This window comes from Hyaena hyaena, unplaced genomic scaffold (assembly GCF_003009895.1).
Source record: "Hyaena hyaena isolate Hyena2069 unplaced genomic scaffold, ASM300989v1 scaffold_775, whole genome shotgun sequence".
In the NCBI taxonomy this organism is placed as follows: Eukaryota; Metazoa; Chordata; class Mammalia; order Carnivora; family Hyaenidae; genus Hyaena; species Hyaena hyaena.
In genome coordinates, this window is record NW_024081400.1 from 840,334 (window position 1) to 854,945 (window position 14,612).

The 14,612-nt window shown below is 49.9% G+C and overlaps 1 protein-coding gene across 11 annotated transcripts in view; it reads left to right on the top strand.

The window, feature by feature from the left end:
* The window catches only part of SLC41A3 (solute carrier family 41 member 3), an 82,860-nt gene that overhangs the window by 14,680 nt on the left and 53,568 nt on the right, over positions 1-14,612 (top strand). Inside the window, exon 1 of one of the 11 annotated variants that reach the window (XM_039218530.1) lies at positions 10,593-10,615. The exons of 7 other annotated variants lie outside the window; for them this stretch is intronic. The gene's annotated coding sequence lies outside the window, so the exon portion shown is untranslated. Of the gene's footprint in view, positions 1-10,592; positions 10,616-12,678; positions 12,821-13,531; positions 14,225-14,612 lie in introns of those variants that run through there. 3 more of the 11 variants (XM_039218527.1, XM_039218526.1, XM_039218529.1) reach the window with 3 other exon arrangements.

Sequence of the window (14,612 nt, forward strand, 5' to 3'; positions counted from 1 at the left end):
CCACAAACTGTGAGATTATGACCTGAGCTGAAACCCAGAGTCGGATGCTGAGCCACCAGGTGCCACTGGTTCCTCCGTCTTAAGCACAGGGAACCTTTCCTGGGCACCCCCAGTAAAACTCCCCAACTTGTCACTGGCAGATTTGGACATGTCCTACTTGGAAGCCAAAAACTGGCAAAGGAATGGAATGGCCATCATTGGCTTGGCTTGACTGAAGCGAGGAGAAGGTCCCCTGCGCTGTGGATGGGTTCCTGTGTACAGTTGGGTTCGTTCGGGAAAGGTGAAAACGGGCAGTGGTGCCACGCTGGCTCAGCTGTCTAAACCCAACGGCACTGGACAGAGATCTGTCCGCTGCATGGTAACTTCCGGCCTCACGTAGGCTGCCCCCTCCCTGTGCCTTCCTTCCCGCCAACCCCAAGGGAAGAGGCCTCCCCTCACCCTTCCCACCCCGTTTCACATGGACAGCCTTTCGTGGAGCCTTTCCTGAGGTGCTGGCCCCGCCAGCATGCCACCTTCTTTGGATGTTGGGATATTTGCCATTTCCTTTTACCATGTGCACTGATCTGATGCTCTCCCTGGTTTGAATGTGAACTCCCTGAGAATAGAGGCTGTGATTCACGGTTCCAAAGGTTCACAAATATGCACAGGGACGAGGTCCCCCGTCTATACAGAGGCAGCCACGGGGCCCCAGTTGGTTGTGTTTTCTCTTAAAGATATTTTATGCATGTACAAACAAATGTCTATATCTGTTCATATGTCTCTGTACATTTTGCTCACTCTTTCTTTCAAGTTTTGGCATAGACAAATTGTTGACTTTTGCTTTTTTCACATCATAGTTTAGTATACAGTATATTCACTAAACAATATATTCACCTTACAGTAATCTTTATAGATGCATTAAAAGTGTCCCTTTTTAAAAAATGGTCATTCAGTATTCCAGCATACAAATATACCAGAATTTATTTAACCATTTCCCTTCTGATGCGCTTTCAAACTTAATTTTTAGTTTGCTAGGGCTGCCATAACAGAAGACCATAGACTGAGCAGCTTAAACAACAGAGCGTTGTTTTCTCTCCGTTCTGGAGGCTGGAAGTCTGAAATCAAGGTGTCCTCAGGGCTGGTTTCTTCCTACGCTGCTCTATGGCGTGGAGATGGCCTCACATGGTCATCCCTCTGTGCGTGTCTGCGTTCAAATTTCCTTTTCTTGTAAGGACACCAGTCATATTGGGCTAAGGCCCACCCTTATGACCTCATTTTAATGTAATACCTCTTTAAAGGCCCTGAAATACAGTCACATCCTGAGGTGCTGGGGGTTAGGACTGCGGTTTGGGGAAGAGGGGCATGATTCAGCTCATAACAGCACTTTAAAATAGTCTTACTAATGAAAAGCTGCAGTAAGTAATCTTTTTTAAAAAATTTGTGTGTGTATGTATGTATGTATGTATTTAGAGAGCAGGGGAGGGGCCGAGAGAGAGAGGCAGGGAGAGACAAGCCCCCAACTTGGGGCTTGACCTCCCGAACCGTGAGATCATGACCTGAGCCAAAATCAGGAGTCAGGGTGACTACCTACTGAGGCCCCTGCCGGCCCTTGCAGTGAACAGTCTTGATGTTGGCTACACGCCGGAGTAAATGAGTGGGGTACCCATTGCGAGTACAAGTGCTGGCTCGGAAGGTCATGCATTTGATAGGGTCACCGAATCGCCCACCCTGGGGGTGGGACCAGTTATGCTCCCTCCAGCACGACAGTGCAGATGCCAGCACTCAGCAATGTACTTTATTTTCAGTGAACTCTTTGATCTTTAACAATCCGATAGATGGGAAATTGCATTTCCTTGTACACCGTATTAGCTTCTATTACTATGCAACATGTCATCCCCAAATTTAGCAGCTTAAAATGGCACTCGCTTATTACCTCATGGGAGCCGTGGGCCAGGAATCCGGGAGACCTACGCTTTCTGCTTCCAGATCTCTCAGGAGGCTGACGTCTGGACAGCCGTGGCGTCACCCCAGGGTGCTCGTACGGTCGAGGGAGGGATTCAGCTCCCAGCAGGTTGTTGGACTGAGGGCCTCAGTTCCTGGCTGGATGTTGCCCAGAGACCACCCCGCAGTTCTTTCCTCACTGGACGTCTCCAGCCCGGCAGCGTCATCAAAGCGTGCGGCCTAAGAAGGAAATAGTCTGCTTGCAAGACAGAAACCACTGCCTTTTGTAAATCTTACCGCAGAAGCAGCATCTTTCTTCTCTTGGCTGGAAGCAAGTCACTGAGTTCAGCCCACGCTCCAGGGGAAGGGATTACGCTGCGTGCCAGTGCAGGAGGCAGGGACCCTTGAGGAACATTCTCGAGGGCCTCCTGTTAGGTCCCTGGTGGTGCGATTTGCTTTTCTTACATTAGCAAGTGAAGTCGAATGTCTGGATATTTGCTTCTATTCTCTGCCTGTATTTTTATGGAGTGGTTCGTCTTTTACTGGCGCCTGAGGGCTTATACGTTATAGGAATTGGGCCTTTAATTGTGCTATGGATTATAAATATGTTTCTCATTTTTCTCTTTATGTGTTGACTTTGCTTTTGGTGGTTTTTTTGTTGCGCGCCTGTTTATTTTGCATTTATTTTTACTTTTTTAGGTAGTGAGATTCATACTCTTTCTTTTAAGGCTCTGTGCGTGTGTTCTCCCCAGAAACAGAAGCTGCCTCGCCTACAGTTCTCAGCCCCCCGGGTGCCCACACAGGGCAGCATATGTTACAGGGTTTGGGGAATGTGTCCAAGGAAGAAGAAAGAACCCCCTTCTTTGTGATGAATCTGGTCTCTTTGCATTACATACAGCAGAAGTTCAGACTGGTGGTCCACGGACGTCACGCTGGTTGGCAGAGTGGTCAGGAGGCGTGGGCCCCGTGGAGGTGGAGGTGGGGGTAAAGAGGAGGAAGGGACTGGCAGGGATGGTGCCTTAGCCGAGACGTGGAGCCGTCCAGAAAGGCAGCAGGGCGAGGGGCTGGCAGGAGGGAGAAGCAAGTGCGTGGAGAGTGATGTGAGGGCAGGGAGTGAGGCCTGGACCGAGAGCCACAGGGAACGAGCCTTGGTGACGGTGGCCCCCCATCATCGGGCTGGGGGTGGTCAAACAGAGGGCATCCGGCCTTGCACTTGAGACATACAGCAGGTGATTAATTGCTACATGTACTCCTAGCAGGGGGCCCAGAAGGGAGCACTTGGGAGCAGAATGAGCCTATAGGGGCTCGGGGAGCCCTGTGTGCTATGGGGGGGGGTGTTCTGCAGGAGGGTGTCTCCTCCTCCACAGGCTGGCAGGGAAGCAGATGGAGCCTGCTCCTCGGGGGTAAGAAGCATTGGGGACAAGCGGCGTGCAACTTGCGGTTAGGTTCCTGTGGCCTTCCTGCTTTCCCCGCGTGTCACAGCACATAGTGCTGCCAGTTTCAGGCCTCATATCACATTGGCCCCCTGATACCGTGACACCAACTTAAATCTTGGTGGTGACGGGGACTTTTATTTATTTTATTTTATTTTATTTTTTTTAAAATATTTTATTTATTTCTAGGAGAGAGAGAGATAGCGTGAGCAGGGGAGGGTCAGAGAGAGAGGGAGTCACAGACTGAAACAGGCTCCAGGCTCTGAGCTGGCAGTCAGCACAGAGCCCGACGCGGGGCTCGAACCCACGAACCGCGAGATCATGACCTAAGCGAAAGTCGGACGCTTAACCGACTAAGCCACCCAGGCGCCCCTGACGGGGACTTTTAGAGAGCAGGCAAAGTGCCCTCGCCCCACAGCAAGGGAAGCAGCCTCTTTTTTTTTTTTCTTTCTTTTTTTAATTTCTAGGAGAGAGAGAGAGACAGCGTGAGCAGGGGAGGGTCAGAGAGAGAGGGAGACACAGACTCTGAAATAGGCTCCAGGCTCTGAGCTGGCAGTCAGCACAGAGCCCGACGCGGGGCCCGAACCCACGAACCGCGAGATCATGACCTGAGCGAAAGTCAGACGCTTAACCGAGTAAGCCACCCAGGCGCCCCGGGAAGCAGCCTCTTGACATGGAGGGAGAGAGCCCCGTGGTGAACTAAAAGGATTCCCCACTGCAGCCAGTAAAGGTAGTGGAAGGGCTTGTGTTGGGGTGCAGAGAGCGTGTATCCCCAGGAGCATACATCCAGGTTAAAATCAGTGCCAGGGACTGACGGCTGACTCAGTCCGTTAGGTGTCCAGCTCTCGATTTTGGCTCGGGTCATGATCCCAGAGTGTGGGATCAAGCCCCGTGTCGGGCTCTGTGCTCAGTGGAGGCTGCTTGGGATTCTCTCTCTCCCTCTGCCCCTCCCACTCCTCCTCTCTCTCAAAAAAGAAAAATCAGTCAAGTCAATACCACAGTAATCAACCTCCCACCCCCGCTGGGGAGCTTATTTTCCACCTTATAGCTTAAATAGGGGTTGTTTGAGGACACCGGTGTGTCTCTCATTTCTTCTGGCTGCTCTGGGTCTGCAGACGAGGTGGGAGTTTTTTGAGTCCTTCCTGTAGAGTCGGCGCTGTGTGTCCTGAGAAGCAAAATGAAGGCTGGCCCCAACCTGTCATGTTGGAAAGCAAGGAGGACAAGCAGTGTCCCAGTGAGGCCTGGTATCGTGGCCTCAGTGCATGTGGAGACATCTGTGGCTTTGAGCTCTATTTTGGGTGTCCCTGAGGCAAGAGCACCCGGCTCCTTAACCTAAAAGTTCTGGAACAGCTCCTGGGCAGTGGCTCAGCAGTTTGTAAAAGGTGCAGATGGAGCCACTTGCTGACCAGAGCATCCAGTGCTAAAATGGCAGCCTAAAGTTTGACCACTTTCGCTGACTGTTGGGTGTGTTAAGTGTCCCTTTAGCAGGGACATAAACATCCCGCTGAGCTCCATCATGTAGTATGGTGGTCATACCACCCACGAAGTATACAGAGTCCATTACTGTTCACTCAGTGACTGTCAAGGGGGCTCCCTACATAGCCAAGGGGACTGGGGGAGGGGGGACCTTAGTTTGGACAGATTGTAGAGTCTTTTGTGGGAGGTGTCCGTTTAAGGCAGGCTTCTTTGCAAGTGGCAGCGTAAATGGGCTTAAGTCAAATGTGCAGAGGAGGACTGTGTTGCTTCCAGAATCCAAAAAAGGACTGCAAGGTGTTGGGCTTCCATTAATAGTTCATTAACAGTGTGGGTGCTGAGAGTCCGTGGCTGTTTTCTGACAGTGTCGAGGATGGAGATGCCCTTGGTTTGCCAAAATAATTTTTAGGAATTTGCCAAGGTGTCTGGCTTTGCCCCCCCCATGCGGAGTAATGGCCCATCCTCTCTTTGTGAGCTCCTTTCTGAGTGCTTTGTCCTTAGTGAATGTGTCACATGAGCCTCCCTGGAGGAGGACATTGTAATGTCAGACCAGTGCTCCTCGAGAAAGGTGCACGCAGTTAAGACGTTACCTGCAAGACCGTGCATGGCAGAGCTGGTGAGGTACCCATGAGTAGCCTGGATAAATAAGTCTCCTGTGTCCGTTCAGAGTCGAAGGTCACCTGCACCTAAGGGGCTGTGGAAATAGGCATTGAACAGAGCATATTAGCCAGAACTAAAGTAGCAAAATCCTTACTGGTGCTGATCAGGTGGAGTCAGTAATCTCAGTTACATTGGATTCGGGATGTGGGGGCTGCAGTGGATGGAACCAGAGCATTAAGGGCGTAGTCATTCACCTCGTGGCAGGTTTTTTCCAGGTTTAAGAGCAGGCCAAACTGGACTCTTATAAGGAGAAGCAGTGGGGTAATCACCTCTTCACCAAGTAGGTCATGTATGTTTAATTTCTTTTTTTTTTTTTACGTTTTTAAATTTATTTTTTAAATTTACATCCAAGTTAGTTAGCATATAGTGGAACAATGATTTCTTTTCTTTTTGTTTTAAATATTTAATTTCTGAGAGAGAGAGAGAGAGAGCGTGATCAGGGGAGGGTCAGAGAGAGAGGGAGACACAGAATCTGAACCAGGCTCCAAGCTCTGAGCTGGCTTGAACCATTCCATTGTATATATAGACCACATCTTCTTGATCCATTCATCAGTTGATAGACATTTAGGCTCTTTCCATGTTTTGGCTGTTGTGGAGAGTGCTGCTATGAACATTGGGGTCCATGGGCCCCTATGCATCAGCACTCCTGGGTCCCTTGGGTAAATTCCTAGCAGTACTATTGCTGGGTCATAGGGGAGCTCTGTTGTTAATTTTTTGAGGAACCTCCACACTGTTTTCCAGAGGGGCTGCACCAGTTTACATTCCCACCAGCAGTGTAGGAGGGCGCCCGTGTCTCCACATCCTCGCCAACATCTAGAGTCCTCTGATATGTATTTTGAGCAGTTCTTTAGCTAGCATTTCTTCCTGGCATTTCTTTGGAGGAGAGTTCTTCTGTTTTGTCATTTTGGTTAGCTTTCTATCTTTTGTTTATTTTAAAATCTTGTTGTGCACTCTGCCCCTACGGCTGCGGCTGTATTAATGAGGGCTCTTTGACTGTCCAGGGCCTGACCATTCAGGAAGTGTTCTTTGAGTGGTGTCTCTTGGTTTCTCTTGTTGAGACTTTGTTATTTTATTTCCTAATTGTAGTGGTATTTGCGATTCTCCACCCTGTGTACTTTGACTTGTTTCTTGAGGCAGCCCTGGAAAAGAAAACAGACAGCCACGCAGGGGTCAAAGGTACACAAACGCAGAGACAAATCCAACAAACTGAAAGGGAGAAAGAAAAAAAGGAAGGGAAAAAACAAAACAATGCAAAACAAAAACAAAAAAAAAAAGAGGAAGGAGGGAAGACAAATAATAAAAATAAAAATTAATAAAAAATAATAAAAAGAACAGAAAAGAGAAAAAACCCAAAAGACAAAGGACAGTCTAAAGGCATAAAACCAGAATTCCCAGCTACAAATAAAGAGCCAGCTGTATGCAGTGCTGTTGGGAGAGCAGATACAAATAGAGAAATGACAGGGCGGGGAGGAAGCGAAACTGGAAATGAAATGACCAGGCAGAGAGACTAAGAGGCTTGATTCAGAGGGAGGAATCGTAGAATGTGTTTAGAGGTGAAGAGACAGAAACGAAGATGTTACTCAGAGAAACTGTGTAGTCTGATTACTCCAGAGATGGATAAAAAGGTAGCGGTGGAGGTGTAGAATGTACATCTAGAGAACGGATTAAATGTGACTGTTTAAGCAAACCAGTGACCAGAGTGCCCCGACCAGCAGAGTTGAGGTTACGAATGAGAAAAGGGAGAATGTATCTGAACAGAAAGAATTCTCTAGAATTAATTATGGCGGCGCATCCATGTTGGTCTTGCCCCCGCTCAGGTAAAAACAAAACCAAACCACAAAAAACCCCAGCTCTCTGGCAGGGATGGGCGTGGTTTGGTGTAGGCAGGTCTCGCCTCCACTGGGTCCTGTGGGCCCCGCCTTGGTGGCTGTGGGGAGAAAAATGGCGTCGCCCAGTCCCTCTTGAACCAAGTGCTGTACATCACTCCCTTGGGTCCTATATCCCTGTGCTGCGGGCGCGGCCAAGATAGGCTGCGTCCTATGCCCCACGCCCCACCTCACTTCCAGCTCCAGTCCTTGCACTTTATTGATACCGCCCGGCTGTTTCCCTGCTGCTGGTGTTGGGGGGGAGGGGCGGGTAGTGGCCAAGCGGTGGCACAACTTGGGATCCACAGCTTCAGTGCTGCCAGGGGTCAGGTTCGCAGAACTCAGCCTCAGGCGGCCGTGCCACCGGGGATGGTGCCGGGAGCGCAGCAGAGCAGCTTTTCCTGGCGCCTTCTGGGCCCGGGTGCCCTAGTTCAAAGTCAGCACCCCAGCTAGAACTAAAAACGCTCTTTCCAAGCCCAGGTTTTTCTCTTCTCCAGGGACAGTTCTGTGAGCAGTCTTCCCCTCAACTCCCCGTGGCCGCCCACAAGTGGGGCTTGCTCCCCTCCCTCCCTATGTCCAGCCCAGTCCTGCTTCTCTCTCCCCCCCCCCCCCCCCCCCCCCCCCCCCCCCCCGTTCGCACTCACGCACTTACGGGGCTGCCTTCCCAGTGTCCACTCTCTCTTTCTCTTCCCAGACTCCTGTGGCTCAGTGTCCTATGACTTCAGGCCTTCTCTGTTTGAGAGATGCGTGCAGGAGAAATGCACGGAGCTCCCCACTTCTCCGCCATCTTGCCTCTCTCTCTCATAACTATTTTTAAGGTCCCTAATCTTTGTAGCAGTAGCGTCTGTTGTCTTCCGTGCCTTTTTCAAGCCCAGCGACTAATTTTATCACTATTGTTCTAAAATCTTGGTCAGTTATGTTGTTTATATCTGTTTTAATGAATTCTTTAACTTCTTCCTGAAATTTCTTTTGAGGAGAGTTCTTCCATTTCATCATTTTGGCTAGCTTTCTGTCTCTTGTCAGTTTTAAAAGCTTGTTATGTGCTCTGCATCTGCGAGTACTGCTGTATTAAAGGAAGCTCATAGACTGTCCAGGGCCTGTCCGTTCAGGAATTGTTCTTTTAATGGTGTCCCTTGGTCTCTCTTGTTGATACTTTGGTTATTTTATTTCCCTACTTGTAGTAACATTTGGGACTCTCCACCATGTGTACTTTGGTTTGTTTCTTGAGGTAGCCCTATGAGTCTGTCTTCTTAGTGGACTCCATTTCTTTTCCTTCCAGACTCTTGTGGCCAGAGTCCTTTGGCTTCAGCCCTTCTTTTTTTGAGAGATGCAAGCAGAACTCCCTACTTCTCCGCCATGTTGCCAGTCTATACCAGCCCTGACAATCCGCAAGAAGACCGCGATGAGCCGGAAACAGCCATTACTCACCCAGGATCCTACATACCACATCTTCTTTTTTTTTTTTTTAAATGTTTTATTTATTTCTAGGAGAGAGAGACAGCATGAGCAGGGGAGGGTCAGAGAGAGAGGGAGTCACAGACTGAAACAGCCTCCAGGCTCCGAGCTGGCAGTCAGCACAGAGCCCGACGCGGGGCTCGAACCCACGAACCGTGAGATCACGACCTAAGCGAAAGTCGGATGCTTAACCGACTAAGCCACCCAGGCGCCCCCCACATCTTCTTTATCCATTCCTCCATCGATGGACATTTGGGCTCTTTCCGTTGTATGATAAATTTTAATCCTTGAAGACCTGTGTTAGCTTACATTGGGCTGTGTTAACCATTTCATTTGTAGCTGTGTGAATGGGATTGTTTCATGGGGTCCATCTTGGCAATTTAATTTATAAGTCAGACTAAGTGCAGGAGTGCCATAGGGCACTTGCCAGATACAGATTACCCCTGCGGGGATATGGCCGGTTGGCAGTAGTGCGCACCTTCGTGACTGGAGGAGATGGCATTACCCAGGAGAGACCGTGGGACATGGAGCAGGCTAAGAATGCACAAACTGGCCAACAGTGAGTGGCCCCATCCCAGGCAGCACGGGCCGCGTCAGGAGCTAGTCAGGCAGCAAAGAGCAGTTACAGTGAAAGCTGATCAGGTGTCTTCCCTCAGGGTCGGGCAGTCCTGTTTGTGATGCCAACTGCTGCGATCACCCGCTCCTTACTCTGTTGGTGAGGGAGGGGTTCCCATGCTAGCACATGAAGATGGCCAAACACGTGACTGACCCCAGCACTGGACCGGGGAAATCACAGTTCATCGGTCACACAAACTCACAGCCTGGGGGAGGAGAACACTGCCTCCCACCCAGGAACACGCAGGGTTGCACTGGGAAGCAGAGCAAACGGTGAGGGGCTGCAGGAGGCAGGCTCCATAGTAACAATAGCATGAGGTGCCCTGGTTCTCAGTGGAAGGTGTGATTGGCTTGTTTGAATAATTCTGTGGGCCGGCAGGAACTGAAACCCCCTATTCAGGGATAAGTGGGAAGTGTGCCTGGTCCCCTTGGTAAGGACTGTTGCTTGACTAGGGGACCTTGTCCCCGGAGCAGAGTGGAGAGGGGGAGTTGCAGGTAGACCCTGCGAGGCCCTCACATGTCAGGGCAGCAGATCATAAGAATTTTAGGGCCTTACACCACTCGACCTACAGAAGGCTGATTGGGTTTCGTCTTCTCCTTGTTTCTATGATTCTGTATATTCATTTGTTCGTTCATTAATACAGCACGTGTGTGTGTCAGCAGTGGGGGAGAGGTGGACAGACGGACCGGCACTGTGCTGGGTCCTGTGGGGGACACATCAGCCAGGATCCCCTCTCACGGCATCACGGTCAAGCAAGCAGGGACAGACGGCAGATGCGTTAGTCAGTGTTAGACAGCAGAAAGGGCTCTGAAGGCAGGAAGGCCAGCCATGCGTCAGCCTTGGAAAGGGAGGCCCCGGAAGGCCAGAGTGACATGAAGGAGCTAAATGGAGAGAGCACGTGAGAACAGCCAGCCGTGGATGGATGTGAGTGCTCTGGTTCTGTGTTTTCACCTGGGGGTGGGTTCTGCCAGACACATCAGAAGCAGGAAGCAGAGAAGCCCTCCGTTATTGAGAATGTAATCAGTTGATCTCTGAGACCTTAACGGGATGGGGAAGAATTCGGGCCTTTTAAGATGGACATTTTGGCTCAGAACCAGCCCAGGCTCGAGATGACAGTGAAAGGAATAGGAGACCATTTGGAAAGTGTGCTGCTGGAAAGACACCCACCCGGTTCCCACTGAAGAATCAGAAAGGTAAGCCGGGGGTAGCCTGGGTGGCTTGGTCGGTTGGGCGTCCGACTTTCGCTTGGGTCATGATCTCGCGGTTCGTGGGTTTGAGCCCTGCATCGGGCTCTGTGCTAACTGCCAGCTCAGAGCCTGGAGCCTGTTTCAGTCTGTGACTCCCTCTCTCTCTGACCCTCCCCTGCTCGCGCTGTCTCTCTCTCCTAGAAATGGATAAAAAATATTAGAAAAAAAAAGAAAGGTAAGCCGGGAATGGTGACGTGCACTCCAAAGCTCTCTGCCCACTCTCTGCAGGCCTTCCAAATTGTTCTGCAAAGACACACTCCCTAAGAATCAAGGGTGTTGGTTGGAATAGATGAGTGGTTCATGCCTCAGGCCTCGGGATCCTGATTCTTGGGTCCCTGCCTGGGCCTGGGCTGCACATTTCAGGAGCTCCCAGGTCATTCTGATGCAGAGTAGACTGAAAAGCACTGATGCAGTCCCACCCCTCATGATTAGACGTTAGAGGCCTGCACAGGGCCGGGGACTTGTTCAGGCTCATCCAGGAAACCGCCTGATACTTGACCCAGATTCCATCTGCAGCTCAGTGCAGCCTCAGAATCTAGTTCAAGGTCTTTGAGATTGTCTACTGTGCTACTGAACTATTTTTAAAATTACATTCTTGATCTTCTGGATTCTGACCCAATAAACCATGTCGACATATTTTGTTCTCAGGTGGCATGGGAAAGTAATCTTTTTCATGTGTTGACATCTTTTATTTATTTGTGGTGACAGTTTATATTTTGATGGTTATAAAAGCAAGTAATCGCAATAGAACGTTAGGATATTATAAAATACAGGTCACTTTTAATTCTGCCCCTCAAAGGTAGCCACTGTTAGCATCTTGATGAATATCCTTCTGAACTTCTTCACTACTGTGTTTGTGTTACGTGAGTATGCATTTATCTTAATCTCCCCTTTGGTTTTTTAAAACAAACGAGAAACATTTTTTAATAATTAAGAACTTGCTTAGTCAGAAATCTCTTTCTCTATGAACGTATGTAAAGGATTGTTTCCGTATCTTCTGTACTGAAGAGAATGGTTCAGGGGCCCACTGTGTATGATTATACATCGTGTTAGGATGTTTGACCACATCCAGAACTAGATCGCAGGAGTCGTTGAAGTCTGAAGAAAGTGCTCACTTGTTGGGGGTCCCTTCAGCTGGGTGCTGTGAGAGCAGTGTGGCCAGTGTCCAGAGAAACCAGCCCAGCCCAGAGGGTTCGGTCTTAAACCAGTTAACGTCTCAGCTCTTTTCTCTGACGCGTGCCACTTCTGTCTGCCTCTTCCTGGTTCAGACTCTTGTTTGAACACACGAGCCCAAACCATCGATGTGCAGCAGCAGACAGGACAGCAGAGGGAGCAGACAGCATGGAGGGTGGTGGAGGCAGTCTGCCCCCAGAGTTGGGAGCTGAGGGTCTTGGTCCTGCCTCTGATACTGAGTTAGGGTGTGATCTTGGGTAAACCCTCTCAGGGCCTTTGTTTATTCGTTTACAAAAATGGAAAGTTTTACTTCCTGCTGGATATCCTAGATATACTTTGAGTCTGGTGATGGAGCATGAAGTGACTCAGTGTGAAAGGGCAGTGAGAGGCACAGATGGGTACACAAGAGAATGAAGATCTTTCAGTTCATTCATTTGTTCATTCCTTCATTTGCAAGTCATTGGGTACTGTGTATGGTTGGTTGATCCTCACTTCTGCTCCCATTCCTTGGCTTTCCTTCAGAGCGCTCGTCACAGGTCATAATTACACATCCATTTTCATGATTATCTGCCCCACTGGAAAGCTCTAAGCATGTGCCGTTGAGCTAACAGTTGTACCACGACACTTTAGACCAAGAGTCTGGCAAAAATTAGGCCCTCAGTACTAACCCGTGGAGTAAATGAACGAATACTTTCCCCTGCTCTGAAAGATTGTGGCCATGAATCAGCCAGACTCCACCTCAAGCGGAGTGCACTCTGGGAAAGGAGAGTTGATGTATGTGCATATTATGATGTCATCAGGCATATGTGGACTTACCCTCAGAGGGGTTCAAAGAAGAGCTTTGGGAATTCTGGGGAAGATGTTAGGCTCTGGCCAGGACACTGGAATGGCCTCAAAGATGAGAAGGCACCTCAGTTGGCCATGAGGTTTGGCAAGAGTTTGGCCTGAGCAACGTGGGGATCACGCAGAGGGAGTAGTGTGAGTATAGGCACAACTCGTGTGAGGGTCCACAGGAAGCTCCTTTTAGGGCGTGCAGTGTATGATCATGTACTAGAAATAGAGAGGGCTCAAATGGATGCTTTCCCCCCTAACTTGTGAGGGACCTTGAACGTCTGGCCACAAAAATCTGAACTTTCTCAGGTAATGAGTTGACAGCTATTGAGGATATTTGGGCAAGCAGGTGACCTGAAGACCCAACCTAAGATGTTAATGTGAAGAGCGTGAATTACTTTTGGTGGACAGAAGGGTTAGGAGGTAGTTAAGGGCCATGGTGAAGGTGGTGTCCATGAGCTGGAGAGGAGGGGACAGACATGGGAGAGATGTGGGGACAGGCACATTGGATGTGGGGTTGAGTTGGTTGGGGAATGGGCAGTCAGAGTGGGGTCTGGGCTTCTGGAAGAACCATTGATTGAAGCAAGAGGTTTGTGGGAGGGGTTGGAAGGAAGGAATGTGGAAGACTGTTGGAGTTACACAGGGGTTACACAGCCTGAAAGCTCAGGGGAGGAGCCTGGACTAGAGAGAGGCTTGGAAGTTGTTACTTTATCTGAGATGAGGAAAGTAAAGGGTGGGGGTGAGGTTCCCCAGATGTCCCAATTATCTGTTGCTGTGCAACACACTGCACCCGTAGTTAGTGGCTTGTTTAAAGCTAGTCATTCAGTTTGGTCACGAATCTATAGTTCGGATAGGGCTCCGTGAGAATGGATGTCTGCTCTGTGCAGCATCTGCCGGGGTGGCTTGCCAAGCGTTGTATGCAATCCAGGCTAGTTCACTCACATGACGTGACAGTTGCTCCTGGCTGTCACCTGGATCCTCAGCTGGAACACTCGTAGGTGACCTTTCTGTGTGACTACTTGGGCTTCCTCATAGTGTGGTATCTGGGTTTCAAGTATGAGCCTCTCAAGAGATGGGAAGCGGAGACTGTTTCTCAAGAACCAGACTGACACAATGTCTCTTCCAGTGTGTTCTATTGGCCCAGCAGTCAAGGATGAAGGGGAGGAGACAGAAACTCCAGCTCCCAGTGGGAGAATGCCCAAGAAGTTTAGAGCTCATTGTGTCTGGCTCCAAAGAGGGGCTTAAAAATATCGACTGAATGAATGAGCAAATGGGTTGTTTGAGGACAGGTGCAGAGAGAGGAATATTTGGGGCATGAAGGAGAGAGTTGTTGAAGTTTGGCTGGAGTTGGCAGGGAGGTGGATAGGCCTGGGAGGTCAGTAGGATCTAGGTTGTGACTCCAGGCCAAGGGGATGGGACCTGAGTGTAGGATAGACTATTCAACAGAGGGGAACCAGGAAGTTGCCCAAGCGGGGCCTGCTTTAGGAACAGGAGCAGAAGTTGAGGCTCAGATCAGGACCTGGTCCAGGTGAAGTCTCCTGAGGTCAGTAGGTGAGTGTGCTTCTGACCTTCAGCCTTGGGCTTCTTCTGGCTGTGGCCTCGATCCCTGTTCCAGCTGGCCCTCAGGCCTGACATGCCATCCCTGCTACCTGTGGAATGCCCAGTGCACACCCAACAGTAGAATGGCTGGCAGTCAAAGGTGATGTTCCAGCATATTCTCTGGGTGGGGGCAGTCAGCAGGATATCAAGGCTGGTCTAACCTTTGTAAGGGATGAGAGTGGGGTCCCATCGGAAACATGGTTAAAAAATTTTTTTGATGTTGATTTTATGTTTGAGGGACACAGTGTGAGCGGGGGAGGGGCAGAGAGAGAGGGAGACACAGGATCCAAAGCAGGCTCCCAGCTCTGAGCTGTCAGCACAGAGCCTGTTACAGGGTTCA